This window comes from Sander lucioperca, chromosome 7 (genome assembly GCF_008315115.2).
Source record: "Sander lucioperca isolate FBNREF2018 chromosome 7, SLUC_FBN_1.2, whole genome shotgun sequence".
NCBI lineage: Eukaryota > Metazoa > Chordata > Actinopteri > Perciformes > Percidae > Sander > Sander lucioperca.
Genome location: NC_050179.1, coordinates 39211684 through 39226453, shown reverse-complemented (window position 1 = coordinate 39226453; position 14770 = coordinate 39211684). Strand labels below are relative to the sequence as shown.

The 14770-nt window shown below is 42.0% G+C and overlaps 1 long non-coding RNA gene across 1 annotated transcript; it reads left to right on the top strand.

The window, feature by feature from the left end:
* The first annotated feature begins 3202 nt into the window (after window positions 1–3202).
* LOC116040229 lies at window positions 3203–8567 on the top strand. Its single transcript, XR_004102614.1, has 3 exons — window positions 3203–3214; window positions 5448–5453; window positions 8459–8567. It is a non-coding gene; the product is annotated as an uncharacterized LOC116040229 (long non-coding RNA).
* The last annotated feature ends 6203 nt before the right edge of the window (window positions 8568–14770 follow it).

The following is a 14770-nucleotide window of genomic DNA, read 5'->3' as shown; positions in this document are numbered from 1 at the left end:
AACTAAAGAAGAAGAGGAGGAAGCATAATGACTGATAGTGACATGGAAGCCCCTGGTGCAGGCTCTGCCGCCATGATAACAGATGATGACCACCACGACGACAGTGGTGATGAAGATAACGTTACACACCTTTGGCCATGAAGTTCAAAATCAAAGGTTTTTTTTACTTTTACGTCTAATACTTATAAGTATATTTATTATCAGAAAATTACTTTTGATACTTAAGTACAGTAAATATCAGATACTTTAAGACTTTTACTCAAGTAATATTCTAAAAGGAGACTTTAACTTCTACCAAAGTAATTTTCTGGTAAGATACTTGTACTTTTACTCAAGTATTGCTTTCAAGTACTTTATACAAGACTGCTGATGGGAGAGAAAAAGCAAAGGAAATGTTGAAAAAAGCGTCAAAAAAAGTGTTCAATTCCAATTTTGACCTGGGAGGACAACACGAGGGTTAAACAATATAGCGAATTCTACAGAGATTTTTTTATTCTCCAAAAGGAATAATTAAAAAAGGAATTGCCAAAAAAAAAAAAGGGTCGTTTTGATTCTGACACCAGAAAGCATTTTTTTCTGGTTTTGGTTTGAAACAAAAAAAACATACATTTTTTTCATTTTCTAATTACAATGAATTACGGACTATCCAGTGAGACCCGGACCATATTGTCATTTAAAGCTACATTGTGTAAGAATTTCTCCCATCTAGTGGTGAAATTGTATATGACAACCAACTGAATATTACTTTCTTGCCCCTCCCATTCCGATTGGGATTTAAGTTCTACGGTGGCTGAACCCGAAATGATCTCTTAGTATCTCCATTGTTTACACGCAGCTGTTCTAGCCACTCCAATATTAACTTTGGTCTTGTTGCTTTGCCTGTCGCATTGTCGTTTTAATTCTCTTTTTTGCTTCCCTGGCGAGTAATCTCCCCCTGGCATTCGTCACGGTGCCAATAGGTGTAAGAGGGCGAAATGTGGAGGTATGGCCCTCTTTGGCTAATGTATTTTAAAGCTGGAGGCGCAACATGGCGGCCGTCATTCGTGCGACCCGCCCGTATCTATTCTGAATGACTCTGAACGTCAGCTTACAAGAATACTTTGATTAGTTGGTGGAAGTAATTACACATGAATGAGCACATATTTGTGAAAGAACAAAGGTTTTTTTTGCTAAGAATCAACTCAAAAAATGACACAATGTAGGTTTAAATATATTCTAACTATGTGAGAATTAGTTCCAAAGTCAAACGCTCTGAAACAGCAGCCAGGAAAGAGCAGCACAGGGCCACACGCTGGGAAACGTGTCCTGCCAATGCAGACCAGGAGCAATCTGTTAATTGAAATGGGAACAGAAAAGACGAGGTGACACAACGACACCTTCACCATCCCACTTCCTGTCTCTCACTCACTTATGGCTCTTTAACGAGACCACAGAGGGAGGGGGGAGGGGAGCACTGACTGACATTGTTGTGCAGTTAATTATTTCTTCATTTTGGGCGAATTAAGGGTCAATTAGTCAAGTGACAAAATATTCACCGCCAAAGCGGGGGGCTGCAGTTACCACTTTATGAAACACACAGGTCTTTACAGTCTCGTGCAGTTCAATACATCTGCTCTGAAACAAAACGCCATCTTTGGGAAGCTTGCTGGCGGTTTAGTCTTATAATGAAAGATGGCTTGAATGTTTTGTCCTCCCACATTTACACATATGAGAAGGACATAATATAAGTGCGGAAAAGCAGTCCATCCCAGGGGGTCTTCAATGTTTTTCAAGCCAAGGACCCCTTAACTTAGGGAGACGGATCACGGACCCCCTACTACATATATTGTATAAAATTAAGTTGTATAAAATTAAGTTCCATATTAAACTGGGCTTACAATAATGTGTGTGCTGCCTAAAGCCTTTATACATACCTGTTAGTGCATACAGTGTTTGCCCCAGTGTATTGCAAGCCTGGTGGCCCACCGGGCCTAAGTTGCCCCCCACCAGGCCTAAGCCAGTGGGAATTATTAATGTATTTTTAAGATGTTTTTCAAACTACAGTTACAGTGGAGAGGCTCGGTTGGAAACTTAGACATAGTAATATGTTTTTTAATTTCCAGTTATATTTTAGCATTGACTTAATGGAGAGCTCTATGGAATCTGTCTTATAGCTTTTTTAAATTCTCAATTTTGTGAATCTGTCCATGATTCTGTTCATGGATCACAGAAACTATTGGACTCTACATTAATGCTGCCATCAGTCTGTGACTGGCCACAGCCGGGCCCTCGTCGAAAAACAGACACTTGCCACCGGGCTGAACAACTTTTCTGGGGGAAACACTGGCATAGAATTCTAAGCCAATAATAATTGTTGGCATGATTTCATAAATCATGTTTTAATGTTAAATATACATGTGGCAAAGTGAATCCTCAGGATGAACTGTATCTGTGGATGGCTACCTTAGTGACTACCTTACCAATAGGCCAGTAAGCCTATTATTAATGTGTTTTTTTCAGGCTGATTTATATTTGCTAAAAATACGTTGGATTCATGTTAGGACATTTTAGTTTTTTGAAAACTTTCAAAAAGTTAACAATAATTTAGTGCCAATGTCAATTGCGCGATCATTTTCCACTGCCTCAAGATAGCAATATGCCAAGGATGCACCTGAACACACCTCCCTGTAAGACCAACACGCCCATGGGCGATTGGGCGCACAGATGGGTGCAGGTGCATTTGCTATTTAAACAATGTGGGCGCTGGATGGGAAATTGACAACTGTGTCGGTCTTAAACTAGCAACGACACTTGTGTCGGGCTTTGTGCTGTGCTGCGCCGGGTGCAAGATAGGGCCCCAAGTCATCACCAAGACCAGAGTGTATCGGGATCAAGACAAGACCAAGACTTTGAGGGGTTGAGACCGAATCAAGACCAAGATTAGACCAGTGCGAGTCCCACACTGTATGACACGATAAATTGTGGAAAATGCTAACCATAAGCACTCCTCAAATTGATCTGAAAGGTTCACATTCCCATAAAAAATACCCACCGAAAACAAATATACTCCTTATAGTTTAGTTAGCCATCTCCCAGACAGCCAGAGCTGGAGTCTGGAGTTTGTGTTAAGGGGGCAGGGAGAGGAGGTTAACAGTAACAAATTTCAAATTAGAAATGAGTCAAGTTATAGGTTGTACTTGAAGCAGGAAGTTGTACATCCAACCACAGTAATGATGTTAACACATAAAGCAGACATTGCACAGGCAACTTACTGATATCCCTGCAGTTGTGGTCTTGACTAGTCTTGAAATCTCAAGTCCTCTTTATCTGAGAAAGAGACAGGACAGAGTTAAAATGCGGTCGATTCTGAGAAGAGACCGAGACCTTTCAAGAAGTGGTCTTGAGACCGGTCTCGAGACCAAGACTGACGTTGAGCACTACAACGCTGTTTGAATCATCAGTATAAAAGATGAACTGCATTATAAAATATGGTTCTTTAATAAAAAGTCAAAAGTACAAGCTTGTCTAGATCAAACCAGGGGTTGATACATAGACTGTATAAGTGAAGCCAAAACATCTGGTTCGCCCCATGTTGTAGTCAACAAAACATCTGGTACACGTCAAATACACGTCAAATACATTTTTACCTAAGCTGGTTTCTGTCCTTTTAGGTAGTTCTGAATGTTCAAGGGTTAATTTTTCGGATCAGTTTGGTTTTCATTAGTTATTTGATGCTATAAAAACGGGGTGAAACATCATGATTGACAGCTGTGATTGACTCGCGGTTGGTTGAGCAGGTGTATGGGCGGGGCTTGGATACCGCGGCTCCACCGCCCAATCACTACTGCGCAGATTCTGGCTCCAAAACTACAAGATGGCAGCGCCCGTATCCAGGAGGTTTTGGCTTCACTTTTGTACAGTGGGAGGAAGTGGAGAGACATTTTTTTACAGTCTATGGTAAAAACTGAAGGAAAGAAGTCAACTATATCTAGTTGACTTGATGCTTTGTTGTGACCTGGTACAAGGCCTTGTTGCTGTCATTGTGTGCCCTGGGTTGCCAGTTGACGGTGTGTTGATGATTTTTGTACTGTGTGGGCTGCTGTGCTGCCTTCCCCTGTCCAAGCTGCTTGCATCCAGGGAGGTTTATGAGTCACAGGTGATACTCAATCAGCAGAGACATGTCTGTAAACTCGTGGTAATAAAAAGGCAGAGCGCTCTCTCGCCGTGGGGTCGAAAATCAAGCTGTACCAATTAGCACTCCCCCTAGGGGCCTGGAGAACTTCCGTTGTGTAATCTGGATGCAGCGGGGGGGTTTGTTGCATTTGTTTTCGGGGATTGTTTGCTTTTCTTTTGCATCAACTCTGTTTTTTGGGTTTGTGTGCTTTTCTTTTTGCATCGTTTCTGTATTTGCAGCACATTTGTGTATTTGGTTGTGTTGTGTGTATTTGCAGCGTGCTTGCTAAATACTGCGCATGTGTTGTCAAATTTATGAAGCTGTTTTCTTAATTTGCTTGTGTTTTGTCTATTTGCGTGTGTTTCATTAAGTTGCAGTGCGTTCGCCCCTGTCGGCCACCTTAGGTCGGAGGTATCCCAGGATATTCCCAGCCAGCCTGACAAACAGAGCCCTACTGTAGCTGCTTCAGACTCACCAGCGTTTAGGGAAAGGAGGATTCAGAATATGTGCTTTGCCTGGCTGATCTTCCTCTGTCTGTTCCACAGGAAGAGTGGTTTAGCAGGCTGATTCGTCTCGATCTGTCCAATTTGTTGGATAGTGTCCTTCCAGGGGGTTAAATAAAACATGTTGCTCATAGCTATTTTCTCCAGAATAAGTTGTTTTTTAGAAAATAGGTGCATTATGGGCACAATGAATCAGGGCATAAGAAAGACCCATAACCATGTCCTGTGCTATTTTTTATTTATTTTTTGGCCTTGTTTAAAGCGAAATGTCTTCAACGATATTACAGTAAAACACAATTTCTTTGAAAAAATGGAATAAATGGAGGTATAACATTCAAAAATCTAAAACAACACTATGGTTTGAAAAATAGTTTCCACTGTGGCGCTGTGGAGGAAGGTCTGGCTAGTCCACACATTCCTGGATGGGAGAAAAACGTGCTCTGGTTTATTTGCATTTCTTTAAACCAATCACAATCGTCGTGGGCAGTGCTAAGCACCGAGAAAAGCTGCGGTGCCACTGCAAAATAGTCTCAGGAAGGAAGTTGTTTTGGTGGAACATGTGTACGTTGAAAAGTAGTTTTAATCGTGCAACAGAAAGCTCAGATTGGACAGATAGTCTAGCTAGCTGTCTGGATTTACCCTGCAGAGATCTGAGGAGCAGTTAACCATAGTCCTCACAAATCCACCAGAGGTTAGAACGCCAACACAAAGGAAGCCCAAGGCAACGGATATTCGGCCTAAATGAGTGAAATCCTGAGGAATTTCCGTTGGCAGCTGAGCAATCCCGGAAGTGGAATGTTGTGGATGTAGTAGGCCTACGCAACACATAAAAAAGTGGGCCAAATAGGCCCCCCACCACTGCCCCAGGGCATACAAAGCCTAGTCAAACTTGTATGGTGTGTGTGTGTGTGTGTGTGTGTGTATGTGTGTGTGTGTGTGTGTGTGTGTGTGTGTGTGTGTGTGTGTGTGTGTGTGTGTGTGTGTGTGTGTGTGTGTGTGTGTGTGTGTGTGTGTGTGTGCATGTGCGTGTGCGTGTGTGCACTAGCACTCTCAGACGTAGAGCAGCTGTTCATTAGAAATGTGTGAGCTGAAGAAACAACACAGACGTGAAAAACTGCAAGCTTTGGCTCATTAAAGACAGAAAAGAACAACCAGCCAGAGACGATGCACACACACACACACACACACACACACACACACACACACACACAGGCATGTCTACTTGCTTGTGATCATAAAGCTGTTGTTAATTACAAAAGACAATAAAAACATAATAAATAAGCAGAATAATACAAGCAGCTACAACATGTCAGTCAGACAGAATCACTGACCCACACATCTGATTCCTCCTCTGCAGCCCGTCTGACTCCGTACACACACACACACACACACACAAAGCAAATGGAGAACAGCTGTTCATTAGAAAGGTGTTAACTAAAATAATAATCATTAACAATAAAAAACAACAACTGCATAAGATGCTCTCTCATTAACTTAATCCACTGCTGCTGTTATTGTCTCTAATAGACAAAACCACACTGTAAACGCCCCAAAAAATAAAAATAACTTATCGTCCATTTGAAAGTTTAGTGTTGGATGAAAAAGCTCATATGCAGCAAGTGTGAAAATAGTCCCAGTTATTTAAGACCAGTTACCAAGTTTAAAAGGTTTTATGGATGTCGATGTGATTTTTCCTTTACTGGGTTAGGGTTAGCTAGGGTTAGAGGTTAGTATACTTAGTTTGTTAAAGAAATGATCAAATTGACAATGTACATGTGATATGAAAGCGTAAAAAAAAGTCACATGACAGCCAAAGAAATGTCACTCAATTGAGTTTATGTAAAAAGTGTCCCCTTGTTCATCAGTCACACATAAACCAACAAAATAAAATACTACTATTGATGGGACAGAGCAGAATGTCAGCTTTGGTTTTGTATAAAAGGTAGTATAATGTCCATGAGTCAGAAACTAGAGTCCAGGGGCCTCATGTATAAAAGACTGCGCAGCTTTCATACCAGAATATGGCGTACGGCCAAAACTTGAAAAGTAGCCTACCTACGCACAGAAATATTCACATGTATAAAACTGGTCGTAAGCCAGGTCCTGCGCACCTTTCCTTTATACATGACAATCCACGTGAAATTGAGCGCACATGAATGACCGACCCCGCCTTGCCTCCTCCCATAAATGAATATGGAAATTACTATAAATGCACCCCCCGACGTCATTCTTTGTCCAATCACAACGGGTTATCCCGCTGCAGACGAACAAAAAAAAAAAAAACTTCACAGACTGAGGTTGAGGTGCTGATCGCGGAGGTGGAGGCGAGAAAAAAAAGTTCTGTTTGGAGGTTTGTCATCTTGGATAAGCAATAAAAGAAAATGCCCAGAATGGCAAATGGTGACCGGGCGGTGAATGCACCGAACCATGGCAGAAATAATAAAAAAAATTAATAATATATAAGAATTATATTATATTATTATATTATAATTATTATAATTATATTATATTAATAATTAATAGCCTACAAATCATCCACGGGATCAATTACGCATCACATGAGTTTACCCCAACACAGCGTTTGTTCCTGTGGAGATGGATCCGTGCATTATCCACATAAATGATCAGACTTTTATGGAGTATCAGCGGATATAATTATGTTTTTTCATAGACAACGTCACAGACGTATGCCAGTAACTGTAGTGGGAACTTTATTTTGTAATGTTTAGTGATTTGGCACTTTTCAGTTAAAATTCGCCACGTTACAGAGCCAGAAAAGACTTTGCGGACGGCCCGCACATTCTCACAACTGCTCAACAGTTTGCGTGACGGCCCGCACATTCTCACGTTCAGTTAATTTTTTATGCATCACAAAGTGTCCGTGAAAACCAGCGTACGCAAGCTTTTCGTGCATACGCAACGTTTATACATGAGGCCCCAGGTGGGTACCTGCACCAGGCAGGATCACTCAGTAAGCCAGGACATAGTCTTGCATTGCCAGACCTTCCTCTGCACACAGCATTCCTGGATGGGAGAAAAACCTGCTCTGGTTTATTGGTATTTCTTTAAACCAATCACAATCATATTGGGCGGCGCTGAGCCCCGGACGGAGCCACGGTGCCTGTAAAATATCCTCCGGAAGGAACTTGTTTTGGTGGAACATGTGTACGTTGAAAAGTAGTTTTAGTCGTGCAACAGAAAACTCAGATTGGACAGATAGTCTAGCTAGCTGTCTGGATTTACCCTGCAGAGATCTGAGGAGCAGTTAACCATAGTCCTCACAAATCCACCAGAGGTTAGAACGCCAACACAAAGAAAGAGGAAGGATGAAAATGAGGGACATCTGGCAGAATTTCCGGCAGCAACGGAACAATCGTCGATATAGACTATCCAGGTCATACTCTCGCAGTATGACCTTGCCAGACCTTCCTCCACAGCACGGCAAAGGAAGGTCTGGCTAGTCCACACAGCATTCCTGGATGAAAGAAAAACATGCTTTGGTTTATTGGCATTTCTTTAAACCAATCACAATCGTCTTGGGCGGAGCTAAGCGCCGGACGGAGCCACGGTGCCTCTGCAAAATAGCCTCAGGAAGGAACTTGTTTTGGTGGAACGTGTGCACGTAGGGAAGCGAGCTCTGGAATTAAAATGGCTGTCGAGCGTGTGAAAAAAGATGAATATAATTTGATTGTCGGTTCTAGCTCGGAGGATGTTTTGTTTAGAACGCCAACACAAAGAAAACAGAAGGTAACAAACATCCGGCCGAAAATGAGGGATATCCGGCGGAGCCGTGGTATCAAAGTCCCGCCCATACACCCACCCGAACCAATTGCGAGTCAATCTCAGCTGTCAATCATGATGTTTCACCCCGTTTTTATAGCATCAAATAACTAATAAAAACCAAACTGATCCGAAAAAATGAACACCTGAACAAACATCAGCGTGATCAGAACTACCTAAAATGACAGATACCATCTTTGAGGAAAATTTATTTGACGTGTACTCTGATTTTTTAGCTTGGTCCATGTTCCATTCATTAACAATGAGGGGGCGGAGCTTATGATCTATACTGCAGCCAGACACTACACTCCCACGCTTCAAACTCAACCACACACCACATACTGTAAATACAGTCGACTGCAAACTACTAGTGCATGTAAACACACACACACACACACACACACACACACACACACAGACTTTCTGCCCACCACCTGCTTCCTTCTCTTGGCCTGGTGACACACTCAGTTGTCAAGGAGCAGTGTGTGTGTGTGTGTGTGTGTGTGTGTGTGTGTGTGTGTGTGTGTGTGTGTGTGATTGATGATGGGTCACATCTTGCTGTGCTCTGAAACACTTCACTGATTTAAACTGCTGAACCAGCAAGAGGCTGTCTGAGTGTGTGTGTGTGTGTGTGTGTGTGTGTGTGTGTGTGTGTGTGTGTGTGTGTGTGTGTGTGTGTGTGTGTGTGTGTGTGTGTGTGTGTGTCGCAGTGAATTTGAGCCAGAGAAACACAGCTGGTCAACAGAAGTTCCCAGGCAGCTGCTTCCTAAATAAAGCTTCGGTACACTTCAAAAGCCGACAAGTCTGCCAACTACTTCAGCAGGTTTTCACACTTATCATCCCATTGTACAGATTTTAACTTGTACTTGTACACAGCAGAATGCAATAAGCCTTTGGGAAGGTAGTGATAAGGATATCTGGAATATTTTTGTAAGAAATTGACAATCAATAAAACATTAAGATTTAGTTTAGTTGCTTTAGTTTGATCCACCAGATACTCAGAAAACCATCTGACTCTCTTTGGCTGGCCCTGTGCCCCATTCCTTCACTTCGGCTCTGTGCCATGTCATGCTGGGCTGGTGGATTCAATCAGCTTGTTTGAGCTTGAACTTTATTTGGGGGGCTAGTTAAAGCTAGAAGGACTCAACCTTATTAACAAGCAACCAACCATGATCTTAAAGGAACACGCCGACTTATTGGGACTTTAGCTTATTCCCCCTAACCCCTAGAGTTAGATAAGTCCATACATACCCTTCTCATCTCCGTGCGCATTGTAACTCTTTCGACAGCTCCACCAGTAGCGTAGCCTAGCACAGATCCTGAAGGTAATTGGTTCCAACTAGCCTACTGCTCCCAATAAGTGACAAAATAACGCCAACATGTTCCTATTTACATGTTGTGATTTGTATAGTCACAGCGTGTACAAATAACAAGGTCACATGAGACACAGACATCTTCTAACCGTATATAAACTGGGAACTATATTCTCAGAAAGGCGAAGCACTGCTACTTCTGCTACTTAGGCGGAGTGATATGCTTGCACCTGAGAAGCACTGGACAGAGAGTAGAAATGCTTCGCTTGCGAGCTACAATGCGCACGGAGATGAGAAGGGTATGTATGGACTTGTCTAATTCTGGGGGTTACAGTTAATAAGACAAAGTCCCAATAAGTCGGCGTGTTCCTTTAAAGCAAACTAGACTACATTCAAGCAAATATTATATATGTAACAAAAAAACCTTTTCCTGTCCGGGACAGCCATGCAGACACTGAATGAGACCTACTGTACATACTGTTTTAATTTAATCGCCCAATTATCAAAAGAAATTGGCAGAGAGACATGTGCAGACTGCAATAATAATAATTATATTTTCAAGTAATTGTGATTATTTTGCTTTTGCAGTTTTGTACAAAACCCCCCAGCCTGCTGTAAGCTGCAATATAAAGCTAAGTTGCTTTCAGTCACTATAAGTCCAGATGATATGGGCCAAATTTGAGGTGAAATGTTCACTTTTTCATAAAATCATGGAATTTGGTTGTACAGTTTGGCTTGCTTGACATTTTCAAAAAGGAAACCATCGCAAAAACGCCCTGTGGCGGCCATGGCAACTTTTTTTTAGCATTAAATGTGGTTGCCGTTGGTATCCATTGTAAATGCTTTGAATCTAAGGCGACTACAGCTGCTTTGCTTCATGAAGCAACAAGATAGACATTTTCTAGAGCCACCTTTCAGGCAACAGGCAGTGAGTGGTACCTAAAACCTGGGTTTTTGTGGATTGTTCCTTAGATGTGGTGACTGTGAAAAGGGCTGGTTGAGATTCAGAGCTAACAACATCTCAGTTTTGCTGCAGTTAAGGATGTCAATGCATATGCTGTAAACACTCTCATCTTCAGGATTGTAGTGCTTCAATTAAGATCAAGTATAGCTAGGGTGTGTGATTGGGAGCTTAATTATATGCAAAAACAGATTTCTGAAAGCACAACCCCCAACCATCATGACCTGAACCCTGCCAGTGTTTCTTTTCCTCTGCAAATAAAGCCTCGCTGTATTTTTGTCCCTGTAACGTCACTCAGTAGCCTATATTTGTGTAATGTCACTGTGTACTTCAGTGTGTGTATAGGCTACTGTGTGTGTGTTTGTCTGGTTGTGTGTGCTGGCATGCATGTGTTTTATAGCAGCGGACTGAGTGTCGTGAATGTGTCAGTGTGTGTGCTGAAGCAGAAGTGTGGGGCATGTGCACGTGTTCATGCATGCCGTGAATTAATTCCAAGTGTGTGTGTGTTGAAGCGTAGCCTGTATTAATTGAAAGTGTGTGTGAATTCAATATGGAGCTGAAGTTGATACAAACTCTAACAAGAAAGAACAACTTTAAGACTCAACTACTCATGTCTAACTACTGAATGAAAACTCAGATCTTAGAAGATTTACATTTTAAACGGAAATGTAAAAGGTGTGCATGGGTGGGCGGGTGTAGTTTTCCAAAGCGATGTATTATGATCTCTTTCTCTGAATCTACTGAAAGGCCTGGTAATGTTAGATCGTCCGTCTGTTCAACACTTTGGTCCAGAGCAAGAAATCCTTACATCTACTGGACACAAGACATTTACGAGACTGTCCTCCCCCCTGAAAAACGCTCCAATAAGTTGTTTGTTTAACAGCAATTACGACTCTTCCTTACGTTTCTAGGGGCGGTGCCCTCTAGCGGCCGCAGTCATTATGATGGGAGCTAAACAGGAAATAATGTGACAAAGTATAATGGTGGGTGTCCCTATACGCGTTGTTTTCATGGATGGTATTGCCCCGCTTACCAGCATTGCACGCTAGTGAGCTTGACACTATTTTCTCTTCACTGACCACTGACAAGCACAGAAAACTGTCTACACCCTCCTACAACCACGATGGCTGCAGCTGATTGGACGAACGCATCACGTGGGGCTGGCTGCTCCCGAATTTCAAAACCGACCATACAATCGGAATACAATCTTGTATTTTACGAAAACAGTTCACCCGAACGTGTTTCTGAAAACATTTTAAGCGAGAAATAGGCCATGCAGTTCCTGAATCTGTCTTCATTTCAGATCGACAAAGGTCAGTTTAAAAGATTTTCGTCAGCTTTTGAGAGGCGGCAAGCCGAGCAGGCTGCTCCTCATTTGCATAAAGTCGACGCCAGGGTTGAGAACTCCACTTTTGGGCAAATTTGATATTTTGAACGTCAAACACTTCATTTTCTGCATTCTGGTGAATTTTTCTGCATTATGTTATGGTGCAAATGTCTTTATTTATGCAAAGGAAATAATAATAGGTAGAGGTGTGACGAGATTAAAATGTGACAAGACATCTAGTCAAGGTAAAAATTGTCTCGCGATATCCGTCACAAGTGCAGAGCCGCCAGTAGACGGAGTCTGACCTAGTTGGTCTTATAATACATCTGGCTTTGAAGAGGAGTTGGACCTCTAAATTAGCAGAGAAGATCCCCCCCTGCCCGTTCGTCAAAGTTGACTCTGAGTTCACTTTTCCAGAGCGGTAGCGGAGTTGCAGTTGTACAAAGCTGCCGGTAAAACCCAGCGTTAGAACATTAGAGGGTACGCTCTACCCTCAGAGCTAAGAATAGCAGCATCTTTTGAATTACCGGCGAAATGAACATGGCAGCATCTGATAGTGTGTATCTTATTGCCTGTATGACACAGCACATGCCATCATGTTCCTGATGCACAGGGCCTACTCACACCTGGAAAGGCAAGGCAATTGGTAACTGAACTATCGGTTGTCTACAACCCAACAAAAAACTAAAAAACTAAAACAACAAAATCCAACACTTATAAGACAAGCTGGGGAAACAGAAAGAAAAGTCTCCTAAAAAGCTGTGCTGCAGGCTGTGGCTGCATCTCATAACCCTTGTTTGATAGCTCCTCGACTCCTCGGTCTTCAGCTGAACCGGAAGTTGTTCTGTCCCTCCTCAGTGAAGGCCGTCTCAAAGCTCTTATTTCTGCCCCGAGGGCTGATGAGGGAGCATTTGAGGAGGGCTCATCGAGGAGCTATAGGCGAGGATACATGAGAGCAAAGATGTGCAGCTGAAGGAGTTGCTAACTCCGCCCAAACAGCTGACGAATTCATGTGATGCTTCAGAGGAAAGGACGTATGATGTAAGGGGTAGAGAAAATGTCCTGGGCAAGAGAGAGGAGAGAGAGAACAAAACACACACAAGTGGTGTGCAATACACTCGCAGTGCCACACGTAACGACATGACAACATGACAGTGTAATCAGGATGAACATGTTAAAAACAGAGAGCAAATCTAATGGCGCCAGCCAGACATTTTCAACTAGACTAACTCCAAATCAGCTGTGATAAATATGAATATATGACCATCAGTGAACCACACACACACACAATTCATTATTTATTCAGCAAATAACGTTCACCGATTAAGAGAAAATCCGATGAGATCGAGCATACAAACTTTGTGTTGATATTCATGAAATTCAATCAAATTTTACTGTTTCCATGATTTGATAGAACTTAATTCACATTTAAAACATATGGATGGAAACATGGCTACTGATTATGATTATAGTCCTGCCCAATCCTGCAAGTGTTGAAATCCAGCAGTCCTTCAGAATGCCTGTTGGACTACAAACCATCTAATGAAGCACTTGTCAAGCAGCAGATTATTGCATCTTGCTCCTGCGACCGGCAATTTTCTGCTCGGTTGTCTCATCACTGTGTTCACTGAGTTGGTGTCACAGTGTCGCTCTCTAATTACGAATCTGTCTCCGCTAGAAGCTGCAGTAAATAAAAAAAGTTTGTGTCCAACTTTCTAATTATTTATCTGACTTCAATATTGTCACTGTGAGTGAATGACCTGCCTTCACATCATAATAACACAGAGAGCAGAGGCGTGGAAAATGTTGATTTGACGTTTAATCAATTTGTGCTGTGAAGTGGATCAGAAATCCTCCAGTGTCTATTTCATACTTCTATTTTAAGTTCCCTAAACACATTTGAACAAACACTTTATTAACTGTTACATTAAGGATTTTCTAATGAAAAAGTAGGGTTGCAGATTACATCGGAGCAAATGAAGACTCACTGAAAAACTCAACTCAATGACATTTACTGTAACTGTGTTTTACCTACTTTAAGGATAACTAGTGTTTTTTTCAACCTGTTTAGTTGCTTTAGTTTGATCCAGCAGATACTCAGAAAACCATCTGACTCTCTTTGGCTGGCCCTGTGCCCCATTCCTTCACTTCGGCTCTGTGCCATGTCATGCTGGGCTGGTGGATTCAATCAGCTTGTTTGAGCTGGAACTTTATTTGGGGGGCTAGTTAAAGCTAGAAGGACTCAACCTTATTAACAAGCAACCAACCATGATCTTAAAGCAAACTAGACTACATTTAAGCAAATATTATCTATGTAACAAAAAAACCTTTTCCTGTCTAGGACAGCCATGCAGACACTGAATGAGACCTACTGTACATACTGTTTTAATTGAAAAACAAAACGCCCTGTGGCGGCCATGGCAACTTTTTTTAGCATTAAATGTGGTTGCCGTTGGTATCCATTGTAAATGCTTTGAATCTAAGGCGACTACAGCTGCTTTGCTTCATGAAGCAACAAGATAGACATTTTCTAGAGCCACCTTTCAGGCAACAGGCAGTGAGTGGTACCTAAAACCTGGGTTTTTGTGGATTGTTCCTTAGATGTGGTGACTGTGAAAAGGGCTGGTTGAGATTCAGAGCTAACAACATCTCAGTTTTGCTGCAGTTAAGGATGTCAATGCATATGCTGTAAACACTCTCATCTTCAGGATTGTAGTGCTTCAATTAAGATCA